We start from the raw sequence: 16736 nt of genomic DNA on the forward strand, positions 1-16736 counted from the left end.
GACGTTTCACTTGAACCTTGGTATAAAAACTTCCACACTCGTCTCGAATTGATCCATGAGTGTTTTACGTGTTATCTTACCTTGTATGATGTGACTGCCGCATCCAAGTGGACTGCTCCACTAGAAGTTGTGCATGTCCTTTGTGTTGTGTGTTCCTAGCCAAGTTGGGATTAATCCCTTTCAACCTGGAACTCACATTAATCTCCTTCCCCCTTTGAAGTGTTGGAATGTTTCATACACCTTCCTTAACTCACTACATCAGTCACACCCTTGCTGCTGACAGAGTTAGTCTACTTGCCTCTATGTTGCATTGCGATTAAGGCATTACTTTACGAACCACTGTTGGGAATCCTACGCCAAATGGTCTGAGGTCTAATTAGGGCTTCTTACTGGGAGATCCCCTTGACATGTTGGCAGGTCCAACACTGTCAAATAACCTTTTCTCAGTTTAGAGTTGGAGTTATCTCTCATTATTCTCTATGTCTCATAATCTTGGATACTTAGAGTTTTCTTGGAGCACTGTTGGAGGGTTTGGAATACTTGGATTCTTGGAGCAAGAAAGAAAAGGAAAAGTAGGAAAGCATAAGGAGGCATCGAGATCAACAACTACATCATATTTTCTTGCAGGTACTGAGTTGCATGTATGATTTCCTCACTAGTTTTGGCATGCACGGCATATGCATGTGGATTTTTGGTCATGAACTTTCATTGGCATGGAGGATTGCCTAGATTGACAGTGAATTGCATAGCCTTTTCATTTCCTGGATAGCCATGGTGACTGTGGGTTCACTTTCATTGTTTGTTTTTGGTTAGTTCTCATTTTTCCTTAGCTTGGGTTGAGTTATTAGTTCTTGAAAACCCTAGTTGGACAAACGCTCTGGAAGCCCTGTAATAGCTTGGGTTGATTTACTACTCCTGAAAACCTTATTGGACAAATGGTCTGGAAGCCCTTGGTGGGTTGAGTTACTAGTCCTAGAAGCCTTAGCTAGACAAACACTCTGGAAGCTTGACGACAACTAGGGTTGAGTTACTAGTCTTGGAAGCCTTGGTTGGAACAAATTATCTGGAAGCCCTGGAAGTCTTGGATGGAGACCAATCTAAAGATGGTTTAGTGATCTTTGACTATGAGGTGGACTCATTGTTGATGGGTTGAGGTGTGTGGCCTCTGGAAGCCCTGGATGATTTTTGATTTACGTATTCTACGAGATCCCACATTCATGCTTGGAATATGGCATGTGGGTGAATGGCTAAAGAAAGATTTGGCTCAACCATTCTAGGGTCGGGTGGAACATGGAATTCCCATCCCTAGTTCATATTTTTCATCATTAATGAAAGGTTATTTTTCTTGGTATTTCTATGAGCATTTTGATGGATTAGATGTGGTTTATATGATTGTACATTCATGAGTAGTTTTTGTTGCTATTATGCTGGTTATGTATGTATTTTGTGATAGCAGCCATGTGTGGCTCTCATTATGTTTTTACTTATAATTGAATGATCAATGTATCTATAACCTAATGTATGGAATGGAAGTTGATGTGCTGAGGCATCAATGATTCTTAGTGATTCTCAGCTAAGTATGAGACCCTTATGCTCTGAACTATGAATTACACCTATAGATTACACATTTGCAATATGTTTTACAAAATGCCTGTCATGGCTAGTAGGGATCCAGTCAATGTCTTGAACAAGTAATTGCTTAGTACTTTCATTTCCATGTTATTCCACTGATTTGCAAAGATGGTTCAATTTTGGGCAGTGACCAGGGCTCTGGGCTTGAAAAAGTGGCTTAAATCCTGGAGTCACTGGTATAGTGCTGAAAATTTGGGTCTCTGGTCACTAGCAGACAAGCCTGTGGGAGCGAATTTTGGTTTCTGGTTGCCCTCATGCATATAACATGGGAGTGACTGAGCATTAAATTATCCAAAATCTTATTGGGACCCCAAGGCAAGCTGTCTAAACTATTGGATTGGTTCCTAAGGGTCCTATAGCTGATGATTGATGTCCGTATGGTGTGTTTTTGTTAGTTCCACTTCCTTAATGTGATTTAGGAGGTAAAATAATATCATAGTGGCCTCTCGTCACATGTTTACCCTGACTGGATGGTTGCTTTGGTAGATGTGGGAGGAGGGTGTTACAAAAATAATAATTTGTCAAAGAAGAGACAGTATCTGCAATTGGCTTTAACTCAGAAACCGTTTAAACAAAAATGATTCCCAAATAATATTAGTAGGAATGGGTGTTAGGTGTTAGTGATACTTCAGGATATACGACAAATATAATATCCATCTTGTTATATGATTCCATTTTTTCCTCGTTTTCCTTGGTGATGGTTTCATTGGATACCTGTTTTTCTTTCTCATTATCTACATCCATTTCTTTGACTTTTATAGTTTTTGGTTTCTTTTGCTTTGTTTTCTTAGGAGAATTAATCACAATAATCTCCTATTTAGTTTTTCTTTTTTTTCTTTTTTATGGATTCTTTGTTGTTCCTATACTTTCCTACTTCTCTTTTAGATTTTATATTGCTGTGACTTCAACTTATTTACCCGTGACAACAAAATCTTCTGTTTTTTCAAATGCTACATTGTTCCTTTTGAGAAACAATGGAATGTTTGGAAGTGAGTTCATTGAAATTAAACAACAAAAATTTAGTAGACTTTAACTATTTGAATGAAATGTTGAGGTGGAGATCCTTTTCCTTTGGGAATTTTTTGCACAATTTCTCCCGAAATTCTTGCAATCGTTATCTTGTTTGAGTATTTAAGAGTTTTCCTCTTTTAAACATGTTGAAAATCATAAATGTTTATAAAATTGTCATCAAAAAGGGGTTTCTGATGAATAATTTTTTTTTATAACTTACTCTTATAGAATGAATTCCAATGAGACCTTTAGGATCATAGTCATAATGAGGCAACGGAAATTACCAAACGTAACTTCCCTGGTGAAAATTCCATGTAATAAAAGTTGATAAAGACAAAATAATAACCATGGTTATGAGACACTTAATCCAAGTTCAATGTTGGGTAAAACATCTTAGTGTGGGTGTTCATTTGGGTTATCATGACTAAAGAAATTGACAAAGGAAATGACAAAGGCTTTGGAAATGAAACATGACATTTTGATAATTTATTTATGAAAATAATGGAAATTCAGAGAAAAGGAAGGTGAAAGGTCACATATTGCATGTGAGGAGGAAAATGAAGAAAATAGAGGCCACATTAATAAAAAGGCTTATGAGGATCAGTTCATGACTTTTGGTCAGTTCAATTTTGGAGTTTTCTCTCTATTCTCTCTTTCTCTCTCTCACTCTTGGACACTTAGAGTTTTCTTGGAGCACTTCAACGTTACATCAAGAATGTAGGAATTTACAGGGCAATTTCCTTAGATAGAACACTGAGGGACACCACTCACAAACAAATCACAGATCAGTACTCCAATATTCTTGACGTGGCTAAAACCCTCAAAGAGGGAAACAGTCCACGACCTGAGCCAACATGACCACTTCAGGCAATTTATTAATGTAAAAGAAAGAAAATTTACATAAGCTTCTCTCATGAATGATCACCCTAAAAATGACCCTCCATGCCCTTTAAATAGAGATCATGGACCTATCGGGTGTTAAGCCATGGATTAAGTGTTAGTAATACCGAGGAGAGAATGGACAATCAGATCACTTCATGTCTAGAACATATCGTGATCATTGGATTGTAAGTTACAAAAGTACATAGTAAAGAAACACACTTTACCTAACTCTACACTAGACCAAGTTATACTTAACTATTTCTTATGTGTTGGATTATCCTAACAAAGAAAAGAAAATAAGGTTAAAAAAAGAAAGGATCAATAAAGACAAAGCACAATCAAGCAGCTGCAGTGGGTTTACTTGCAGGTATTGATTTACATGTGTGATTTTCTTGATATATTTGGCATGTATGGTTATGCATGTGTGTTCTTGGTTCTCTTGTTGTCATGGGCATGGGTTTTTCCAGGTGTGACAGAGTTCTTTAGCCTTTCCTTTCCGTTTATGAATAGCCATGGTGTGATGGGGTCTCATGTTTTGGCTGATATGGATTGCCGAATCGATTCAAATCTGAGTTAGTTGGATCTTTGAATGAAAGAGCACATGGGCTAGTGATCCTTGAAATGGACTGTGGATTGCGGTAAAGCCACTGGCCTAATGACCCCTGAACCAGAATTTGGGTTGCAGTGAATCTAGGTATTGTGTGCCTTAGTGGGCCTAGGAATCCTCGACCAGTGAATGGAGGGATATACGTGTTAGGTGGATAAATCCCTCTTGTTGACAAGAGTGATCTCCCTAGATCCTAAAGGAAACTAGAAATAAACATACAATTGAATAACTCTTTCCCTAAGCTTACTTCATTCGAATTGTAAATATAAAAGATGATGAATAGGCCTCTTACCTATTTGCGAAATGCTTGATGAAGATCCCGGCTTTGTCTCGATGTAGCTTCTCAATACTTGAAAACACTTGCAACCACATACATAAGAAAGATCAAAGGCATATGCAACATAATAATTGAAAAAAGCTTAATGTAATGATAAAGGAGATTAGAAATTGAAATTTCCTTAATGAATATCCAAAGAACTACAAATCATTCACCATTTCAGTAAGACAATACAATGGAAAAAATGATTCATTTGTATTAATTCAAGGATAAAAAAAGGTCTTAAAAATTTTCCTTGATGTCGAGAGGTTCCTCCCAAATGCCTCCAACCCTCTCCATAGATAATAAGCCTTCCAATCTCAATCCAACAACGTAAGTCTATCTTCTCTGACCTCCTCAATCCCTCCACCCTCTAGTCAATTTATAGGCCAAGAGGAAGAAGTTTTAGATCCAAAAGAGGAGGATGAGATCCCCTAATTGGGGGATTAAGGTTCCTTGATGAAAGGGAATTAGCTCCACGATTTCCCCCAAGTAATAGATCTCTTCAATATCCCCATTTTCATCCATTTATTTTTCAATTTTAGGCCTTCATTTGATTTTTTGGTAGGGTTTCATGTTTAAAAATGCATCGTTGACCCTGCACGAGAGCTCTTCATCAGGTTCGCATCGGCTGATAACTTTTTGTATATTAAAAAATGTTGCCTGTGTGGAAACGCCCTCGAGTATCCATGCAACCTCACTCTATTTACAAAATGATGGTCATGCAAGCACTGAGGGCTTTCAAAACATGGAAATTTTGCCCCAGAAAATCCAAAAATTGTTATAAGAATTGTTATAACTCCTTCTAAATGTCATTTTAGGACTCTTTGATCATTCAATCATGGAATGAAGGGAGAGAGAACATGAAGCCAAAGATTCAACAACTTTGGATGATCCCACCACTATGCATGCTTTAAGAAATTGTGGCCTGTACAAGTATTGGATAATTCCAAGAATGAAAGCTCAGGTAAAGCTCATGACATGGTTGGTGAGGACAGGGGATGTCTAAGATCAATGTTTTGTTATCGGGGATCATCATGTCACCATTGATACTGATGATATATACTTTTTCGCTGGGCTCTCTCGTAGAGGAGATGAGATTTCTTTGTTCCAACAAAGGCAAGGTGGAGACACTACTACTGGATACCTGCGATGATTCTGTGGGGATGCACAACTTACAAATGGAAGAATTGATATTAAGATTATTGGGGACATGGATTTTAAGACCATTTCTTTCATGGTTAGAAAACTGTGTGGAAGTGCATTCCTTCACTTGGCCACAAAGGCCCAGATGCAGGATGTCGTGGAATGTTGGGAGTCAACGATATTTAACTGGTGTGAGGCAATGGTTGTCAACATGAAATGAAAAATAACTAGAGTAAAGAATGGTAGACTAAAGAACTTTGGTTATGGTTCCATTCTGATCTCTTTTTCTCTAGAGAGGATTCTATTCCTTAGGCCACAAAAGATCCTAGTGGATAAGCAGGACCTCGAGATCCATAGATGCTTGGATGGGTCTCTCTTATAGCTCGTCACAGAAATAATGGTCTAGTGGTACAATATTTCCCTCAGTTTTTTGTATGGATGGGTCAGCAGATAATATCGATCGAAGACTTCCCATATGCAAGGATGGATTACAGAGGTGACCCAAATATCCCTCTTCCAACAAGGAGACAGCGGGGTGACCTAGGTAAGAATTTCTCATTTTGATGTTTTTCTCTAAATTTTTAATTTTTATGTGTTTTTTTTCTTTCAAGGCTAATAATTTGAATTGGATTTGCATATGTTGGCCCAATTTGACTAGCATGACTGCAATGTTTTGACAGGCGTGGTGACCATCCCATAGTAGTTTTAGCACCCAACCCAGAGATGGTAGAGGTACTGACGGAGCTAGAACACAACCTAGAGAGGTTGACTATATACATCCCAGAGACTGGGACTAATGATTTGCCTCTTTGGTACCAGAGGCACGTGGTTGGGGTTCCTGGACCACTTAGGTGTCTGTTACACCGAGTTTCTTGCACTATAGCATGATGATCATCATGCTTAGATGCTTAGTCTTCTAGGGCTACATTTTGATTTTTGTATCAGCATATTTAGATAATAAAGGCCATGACGCCTTATGTCCCTGGATGACATATTTATGTAAAACACACTCTCTACAGACCTTATCTAATGAAAAACTACAAATTTTGATTTCACCTTATTTTTTTCACTATGTGGTTGAATATTGTTTTTACTTAAAAATGTTGAAAATTTCTATTTAACACATGGTTGGCTAATGCATTGGTTAATGTGTTTAAATTTCTTGGAATGTGTTGATATCCAATGTAATCAATCTTACTTTCCAAAAGATGAACCTGTAAAAACATTCTTAACGTTGATGGACTTCCTACTTTGTAGGCATTATTTAAATGTAATACTATGAGTTGCGAACCTAATCTCACAATCAAATGTCGAATTCCAAATGAAATGGTGTTAGGTAATAGTTCAATAACTACAATATATTCTTCTATATTATTCATTGTTTGACCAAGGCATATCCCATGAATGGAAACTAACTCATCATTGGGTGGATAAATAACCCAAATTTCGGAAGACAAATTGTGAGTACTATGGCTAGCGCCATCAACAAAGCCAATGTAAGTTTAAGGAGACATTGATATCTGTAAATTGAGTGTAAAACAAGATAAGCAAGAGAAGTTGCAGTGGATTGCAAAATTGCTAAAACTATGACACACAAAAATAAAATATAAATAATGTACAAATATTCACGCAATATTTATGCATAATATCTCTTTAGCTAAAGGCCATTTCTAGGCTTTCCCAAAGAGACACCATCATAATTGACCAACTCATAGGATCCTTTAGCTAATACACATTTTACAATGTAAGGGCCATGCCACATGGGCTCAAATTTACCTACACCTAGTTTATCATGAGTTTGATCATAGACCAAGACTAGGTCACCTTCTGCATAAGAATGAGGGTTCACGCTTTGATCAAATTGAGCCGTAAATCATTTTTTACGAGCCTTACTAGCCAGAGAAGCATCATGGTGAGTTTCAACTAGACATGTCAAGTATAAAAAATTCTCTTCTGCTACAGAGGTAGTTGGTAATAATTTGATGGCTAGCTTCAAAGATGGAATTTAACATCCAATCGACAAAACTGCCTCCAAACCATAAAAAAGTTAGAAGGGAGTAAAACCCATGAATGTTTTTGCAGTAGTATGGTATGCCCAAAAGGTTGGGAAAAGCATTGTATGCCATTTTCCTTTATGAAGATATGAAGATATGAAGATATGACGACTTCAACATGACCATTTTCCTGTGGATAATAAGGGGTAGAGTTATCATGGCATAGGATGAGATGTGAAGATAGTTCAGTCATCATAAAATTGCAAAATGACTATCATGATCTATAACTATGGCCTGTGGTACACCGAACCGAGCAATCACATGATTGACAATGAAAATTGTTGCAGTTTCTCTGGTGTCCTTGTATGTAGGCATCGCCTCAGACCATTTCGTAAAATAATTAACTACAATAATAATATACCCATGCCCCCGATCAAGTGAGGGTTATATGTAATGAAATATATTCCCCATTTTACAAAAGGACCAACAACTATAATATGGTGAAGAGGAGATGGGGGTGCTCGCATCTTGCGATCATAAACTTGGCAATTATGGCATTTTTGAACTGCAATGATGCAATCTTTAAACGTGGATGGCCAAAAATAACCAGCGTGCAATATATTTTGGGTAGTGGCATACCCAGACATATGAATACCACACAATCCATAATGGCAATCATTTAATGCTTTTTCAACCTCTTGAAGAGTTAAACATCGTTGAAAAACAGAATCAACATCGCGACAATAAGGAGTGTCGCCAACAATATTATATTTCTAGGATTTGTAGCTAATGCGATGATGATGAGTTTGAGATAAATCAGGCCTAAATGTTTTCTTTTGAAGATATATAATGATATATCCATACCAAGGATCAGACGTACTGATTAGAAAGAGAGATTCATCGGCAAGAGAATCCTCTACCATTGTTTCTGTGTCAGTATAGGGAATGTCACATAACAATTCAACAAAAACTAATGATTTCTTTGACTTAGATCTTTTGAATTCCAAATCAAATTCCTGTAATATAACTATCCATTTGGAGTACTTTCCCCCTAGCAATTGTTTGGTAAGAATATACATCATAGGTTGTCAATCTAAAATTGTTGGGTCCCTATAATACTAGTGATTACCCCATTACTATTGTAGTTATACCCCTTATTTATATTGTTGTGCCCCTATTACCCCCATATTGTTATTTCTGTGCCCCATAGAATCCCTCTATTGTTATTTTTGTGGCTTTATATTATTATTGTTAGGTCGGCTGGATTATATTGTGACTCCTTAGACTCCTATATATAGAAAGGAGGTTTTGTCATTTGTATCATCCAAGAATTGTTCATTTATGTAATGTAAAGGAGGTTTCCCCCTCGAAGAGGCTGAATTCTAAGGCGTTGATCTATCTTTTCTATCTCTTCTTGAGCTGGTTTCATAACATTTGGTATCAGAGCTTTGGATTCTAGGGTTTCGTTGCTCCAAACAGGTCATCGTGGAATTTTCGCTATAACTTTTTTGCTGTGACGTTTCAGAAGTTGCAAAAAAAACCCATTTGAGAAGAAATCGCGCTGCACCTTGGGTCCGAATTTCAGATCTTTTCTCGTGATATTTGCAGAGATATGCTCTGAGGAAGTTGGTCTTTTTGCAGACTCCTGAATTACATTCAAAACATGTGACCTAGGGAAAATCATCATAACTTTCTCTCTGGGGATAGGATTTAAATTTCGTAAGAAGGTACGGAAAGAGGACGGACTGTAGTTTCTTGTATATCTTTTTCAGAACCAAAGGTCGAAAATTGTACACGTGGCACTTCATACAAGTTCACTCTTCTGGAAAGGTCATAAGTGTGCTGAGAAGAAATTATTCTACATAGATTGTGAAGAGGAAGAAGAAAAGGAGCAAGAAAGGTCAAAAGAAGAGGATATATTCCACGAACAAAGCCTAGATGAAGAACAAATAAATCCGACCATATCTTGTAATGCATTGGCAGGAATTACCACTCCTCAAACCATCAAGATAGAAGGACAAATCAAGAAGAAAAAGGTAATAGTGTTGATTGATTCAGGAAGCACCCACAATTTTATTCATTGTAGGGTAGCAAAAGAATTGAATTTCTTCCTATATCCAGCACCAGAGTGTCAAGTGATGATTGCAAGTGGAGGAACAATAAATTGTTCTGGAAAGTGCCATAATATCAAGCTATCCATGGGAGAATATTTATTGACTAGCCCAATGCTTTCCATTCCAATGGGAGGTGCTGATGTTGTACTAGGAGTCCAATGGCTACAATCCTTGGGTACAATAGCTTTTAATTTTCAAGAACTTTTCATGAAATTTTCTGTGGAAGGAAAGGAAGTTGAATTAAGGGGTATTGCAGGGAAACCAGGAAAGATAATCAACTCTAATGGCATGACAAAGCTTCTAAAAAAGGAGCAAAGAGGTGTAATTGCACAATTATGTTCGTTAGATGTTTCCACATTGGAATCATCTATTTCTCCAGATCTCCAAAAAGTCCTAGACAATCATTCCAAGGTATTTGAGACTCCCAAAGGTCTCCCACCTATGCGTGATCATGATCATGCTATTCATCTGATTCCAGGAAGTGTTCCTCCAAACATCATGCCGTACAGATATCCATATGTCCAAAAAAGTGAAATTGAACGTATGGTTGCAGAAATGCTAGAGGCTGGTATAATTCAACCGAGTCAAAGTTCTTTCTCAGCTCCAGTAGTATTGGTGCACAAGAAGGATGGATCATGGCACATGTGTCCAGATTATAGGGAGCTCAACAAGCTCACTATTAAAGATAAGTTCCCCATTCCTGTCATTGATGAATTACTGGATGAATTGCATGGATCAATTTACTTCACCAAGTTGGATCTTCGTTCGGGATATCATCAAATCAGAATGAAGATTGAAGACATTCTGAAAACGGCATTTAGAACTCATGAGGGTCATTATGAATTTTTGGTCATGCCTTTTGGCCTTACCAATGCACCTTCAACATTTCAAGGTTTGATGAATTCAATTTTCAAACCATTCCTTAGAAAATTTGTGTTGGTATTTTTTGATGATATACTAATCTACAGCAAGTCTTGGAAGGATCATGTTGAACATGTTGACAAGGTGCTACAACTATTGGAGGAGAAACAATTATATGCAAAAATATCCAAATGTTTCTTTGGAGTCTAGGAGGTGGAATATTTGGGTCATATTGTATCTCATGAAGGAGTTAAGGTAGACCCTAGCAAAATTAAAGCCATTAAGGAATGGAAAATCCCCACATCCATAAAGCATCTGCGAGGATTTCTTGGGTTGACAGGGTATTATCGCAAGTTCGTTAAGAATTATGGGAGAATAGCAACACCTCTAACAACATTATTGAAGAAAGATTCATTTTCATGGACTCCGGAAGCAACAAAGGCCTTTAAACATCTTAAAGAGGCAATGTGCCAAGCACCGGTCTTAGCTACACTGGACTTCACAAAAACCTTTATTGTGGAATGTGATGCTTCAGGAAATGGAATTGGTGCTGTTCTAATGCAAGATGAAAGACCCATTGCTTTTGAAAGTCGTCCAATCAAGGGAAAGTTTTTAAGCAAAGCTATTTATGAGAAGGAAATGTTGGCAATACTCCATGCACTTAAGAAATGGCGACCCTATAATAGGAAGACACTTCAAGGTAAAAACGGATCATGATAGCCTTAAATACTTTTTAGAACAAAGATTATCCTCTGAAGAGCAACAAAAGTGGGTCACAAAGATGTTGGGTTATGACTTTGAAATCATCTACAAAAAAGGAAGCAAAATGTGGTGGCAGATGCACTCTCAAGAAAGGATGAGGATATGGAAGCATTGTTGTGTGCCATTTCTATTATCCAACCAGATTGGATAAACGAAGCAAAGGAGGAATGGAAGAATGAAAAAGAAGTGTGGGCACTTATTCGAAAGCTACAACAAGATTCCAGTACTTCTGATACATTTAGCTGGAAAAATGATTCGTTATGGTACAAAGATCGCTTATACCTCTGTAAGAATTCCCAGCTAAAACAAAAGATTCTTATGGAATTGCACACTTCTCCCTTAGGAGGGCACTCAGGATTTTTAAAAACTTACCACAGGGTTAAGAAGGAATTTTTTTGGGATGGCCTTAAATCAGATATTCAAAAGTTTGTGGCGGAATGTTTGGTTTGCCAACAAAATAAAGTTGAAACAATTAAGACACCAGGTCTATTACAACCTTTATCCATTCCAAGCCAACATTGGGAGGAGGTTTCAATGGATTTTATCACAGGTTTACCCAAGTCTGAGGGAAAGAGTGTCATCATGGTGGTAGTTGACAGACTTACCAAGTATGCACACTTTTGTGCATTATCACATCCATTTAAAGCCAGTACAGTTTCTACTGCATTTATGGAAACAGTTCAAAAGCTACATGGAAACCCAAAGATTATTGTAAGTGACAGAGATCCCATTTTCACTGGAAATTTTTGGACAAAATTATTTTCTTGTCTTGGTACTCAGTTAGCTCATAGCTCATCTTATCATCCTCAATCTGATGGGCAAACTGAGATAGTAAACAAATGTTTGGAAGGATATCTTCGTTGCTTTGTATCTGATAAACAGACACAATGGGTCAAATGGTTGCCTCTGGCTGAATGGTGGTATAACACTTCCTTCCATACAGCAACAAAAATGACCCCATTTATGGCACTTTATGGGTACCAACCACCATCAATCACATCATATTTAAGAGAAAATTCTAAGGTTCAGGCAGTGGAACATCACATCGAACATCAACAACAAGTCCTCCAACTCTTAAAGGATAACCTCGTGTTGGCACAAAATAGAATGAAACAACAGGCAGATCAACATCGTAGTGAAAGAAGTTTTGATGTAGGTGATTGGGTATTCCTACGGCTACAACCATATAAGAAAATGTCCCTAAAGCAAGCTAAGAAGGATAATAAATTATCACCAAAGTATTATGGTCCGTACAAGGTGTTGGAAAAGATTGGTACTATGGCATACAAATTGGAGCTTCCTGCAGCTTCTCGATTGCACCCAGTTTTCCATGTTTCATGTTTAAAGAAGGTTATAGGCGACAAGCTCCCAGTTCAAACAATATTGCCAGAACTTGACGAGGAAGGAAAAATTATATTGGAACCGGAAGCAGTCATAGAAACAAGAACTCAACAACTACGAAATCGATCAATTTCAGAGTATCTTATCAAGTGGAAGAACTTATCCGCTGAAGATTCCACATGGGAGGATGAGAATTTTATGCAGAAGTATCCATAATTGCTTAAGCGTTGAGGAAAACACTTTTTGAAGGAGAGGGGCATGTTGGGTCCCTATAATACTAGTGATTACCCCATTACTATTGTAGTTATACCCCTTATTTATATTGTTGTGCCCCTATTACCCCCATATTGTTATTTCTGTGCCCCATAGAATCCCTCTATTGTTATTTTTGTGGCTTTTTATTATTATTGTTAGGTCGGCTGGATTATATTGTGACTCCTTAGACTCCTATATATAGAAAGGAGGTTTTGTCATTTGTATCATCCAAGAATTGTTCATTTATGTAATGTAAAGGAGGTTGCCCCCTCGAAGAGGCTGAATTCTAAGGCGTTGATCTATCTTTTCTATCTCTTCTTGAGCTGGTTTCATAACAGAAATGACAGTTGTTTTTCACAAAATTATATACTAACGAAAACATTGAACAACTTAAACGACTGCCAAGGCTAGTTTTTCCACATGTGCATACTTGATCTCAGTTTTAGTGAGATTTTGACTCAGGTAATAGATCACATGTTCAATGTTGTACTCATCTTCTTGAGCTAATACCATGCCAGTGGTGGTATCTGACACAAATAGGTATAGAAGGTAATCTAGATGATAATAAGGTGGATGTAATGATGGTGCATGGGTCAACATGTATTTTAATGCATCAAAATATTTTTCAGTAAGCTCATCCCAAACGAAAGGAATGTCCCTTCTCAAAAGTTGGGTATGGATGAATCTATGTAAAAAGTTTTCTTTCCCTTGCAAACTCAGGAGTTGACGAAGTGTAGAAGGAGCAGGCAAATTCATAATTTCCTCTATCTTCAGAGGATCGACACAAATGCTTTCCTTTGAAACAATAAAACCTAGAAGTCAGTGGGATTATACACAAAAAACACATTTTTGCAAATTCAAACAAATATTGTAGTGCCTACATATGATGAAAATCACTTTAAAATGTGAAGGATGATCCTGCCGTCTCAATGAATGAGCAAGTAGGTCATCTAGGTAGGGTTGGACAATATGTTTGATATCATGAAATGTGTAAGACATTTATCTTTGAAAAGTTTCGCCAACATTCTTCAAACCAAATGGGAGTTTGTGATAAGAGAAACTTCCCCATGGGCATATGAATGCAATTTTATGCTGATCAACAAGGAGTATGTTTATTTGATTGTAGCCAGAAAATCTATCCATAAAAGAGAAAATCTCATTTCTGGCACAATCATCAACAATTTGATCGATATATGGGGTTGGGTAATTGTCCTTTGGACAAGATTTGTTAATACCCCTGGAATCGACACATACTCTAATGGTTACTTTTTTTTTTACTGGTATAATGTTTGATACCCAATAAGTTAATGGAACATGGTAAATGAAACCTACTGTTAATAGTTTTTAAACTTCAGCTTTTATAGTAGCAACTTTTCATGGATGAACCAGACGCAATATTTTCCTAATAGTTTTGGCATCCAGATAAGTCTTGATTTCATGCACTACAATACTAGGATTGATTCCCAACATTTCTTCGTAAGACCAGGAAAAAATGTCATGGAATTTCTAAAATAGGGCTTTATATGTTGAAATTTCTTCCAAAGAACAAGAAGCACCTACATGAATACTTTCAGTAATCCATGGTTTCACTGAGATGTTAATGGTCACTGTTGTTGATATATTTCCTAAATTATTTTCGGATTTAAAATAAAGGACAAAAATTAGACATTTAAGATCATTGAAAATCTCAGGCGAAAACATAGATGAAAAATCATTCTCAAAATTTTCAAGGAAAGGTAAGAAAGATGAGCGAAGATGGTAATTGTCCCATGGAATTTCATCCAAAGTCATTACCTCCATAATCCCTTCATCAGTTATAAACTTTCCATCAAAAGGATCAAGTATTGATATTGGCTCTAAACGAGACACATGAGAATAATCATCAATGATCGTATTCACTCGATCATTTTCCGATGTTGTTGAGTTGGAAGATGACTAAACTACCTGATAAGCCATTTCAAAAGGGCTAAGCAACATCTCACTGCCATATAAGGTTAATTATGACTCTAAAGGAACCTTCCAAGGATCAAAAGACTTGAAAGTACTTGATGTATTAATATTGACTTGGACAACACTATGAGGAAAAATTGGTGGAGGGTCAACGCGAAGCCCAACACCAACATCTTCATATGGAGTAGTATATTTTTAACAAAAGGAATGCGACCAACATAGTTAGGGTCTGAAGTATAATAGGAAAACTGGTCTACTTTCACAATTTTTCCTTTATGAGGAAACATGATCATTCAAAAAAATGAGGAAACCACTATAGACATGGCATAAGTCCAACTTCGGCCAAGTAAACGGTTATAACCAAGTTGAGTATCGATGACCTCAACTTCAATCACAACTGTTTTAGATTCTAATTCTACAAGAAGATCTTTCAAAATTCCATAAGTTAGAAAACCTCTTCCATCAAAGGATTTCAAAGTTGTGGGAGATTGGTTGATCATTGGAGACCCTAACAATTTCCAATAAGAAATAGGCATAATGCATGTAGACGCTCCTTCATCAATTACTATTCGAAAAACTCGTCTAGATTTGACAAAACCTGGTAACTGGATTTCCAGTTGATGTGGGAGTCGTAATACATGACTTTCAAAATAAAAAACAATTAGATTAGAGTACTAGGGATCTACTACTCCTATAACTGATAATAATAATTTCCTTTGTATAGGACAAGTTTGAATCACTTCTAGGGCCGACATTGTTGAAGGAGACAAAGCTAGATATTCAACAATGTTGTAATTATGAGTAGCTCTAGCATGAGGATTAAAAACTACTTTCGAAGAACATCTTTAGCAGGTAGTTGAATTTCCATATTAGGATTAGGTTTTTCAACATGTAAAGGTTCAAAATTAGGAGGAGCGTATGTGGAGGTTTGATCAGGTAAACTAGAATCATCTCCATTTACAATAATACTTTTTGTTCCATAGTCTTTAGATCTCATAGCTACCGTAATTGGTGTAGACATCATCATGATGTCTGCCGATGTGGAAGAGGAATATGGGATATGGGAGAACATGTTATTGTCTGGAGGAAATGGATCCTTCAAAACAATGGGATTAGGTGAACCTTTAACAAATTTGGAAACTTCAATGCGATGAGGACACTCCTTGGTGTAATGATCTTCATCATAGATTAAATAAGGATAATGAGGTTTCTTCTTTTCATCAGATTTTTATTTCTTGTTTGATTTCTCCTTAGGGGTAGTGTTTTATCTCATTTTACCTTTTCCTTTCTTTTTACCTCCATATTTCTTGTTCTTGCTAGTAGGGGAATCTACGACATTAATTTCAGAAGTAATTTCAAGAGAAGGATCTTCTTTGGGTGAATATGGTAAAGCCAAAATCCAAGTCTTCTTAAAAATTTTCTTTTAAGGCTTAGATTTTTGGCTCACATAACCATTCACATCATCAATGACGTGTGATCCTGTAAAGGTTGGGTTGCCTTGACCTGGACGAGGTAGATCTGGAACTTTTCATACGAAGTTCCATATTGAGTATAAATGAGATCTAAGTATTGGGAACAAGTGATAACATGTTCTTCACTTACAACACCACCCTTGCAAACATATTTAGTAATTAGTGGTAAAATTTATTTTATGAACCATTCGGCCAAAATCTAGTCTCGAATATAAAATTTAACTAAACAATATCTTTACCTCCATTCATGAATATGATATGAAATATGGGTTGATGTTGACTGTTTTAAAGAAATAAAAGTTTGGTACCATTATCATATAAAATGGGTAACTAGAAATGTGTCAAAAAGGAAGTGGCTATGGAATTGAAAGCACTGAAAGAACCTCGTGGTAA

The sequence above is a fragment of the Pinus tabuliformis genome, chromosome 1_1, assembly GCF_031772625.1.
Source record: "Pinus tabuliformis cultivar Carrire ecotype Pingquan chromosome 1_1, CPIR1, whole genome shotgun sequence".
In the NCBI taxonomy this organism is placed as follows: Eukaryota; Viridiplantae; Streptophyta; class Pinopsida; order Pinales; family Pinaceae; genus Pinus; species Pinus tabuliformis.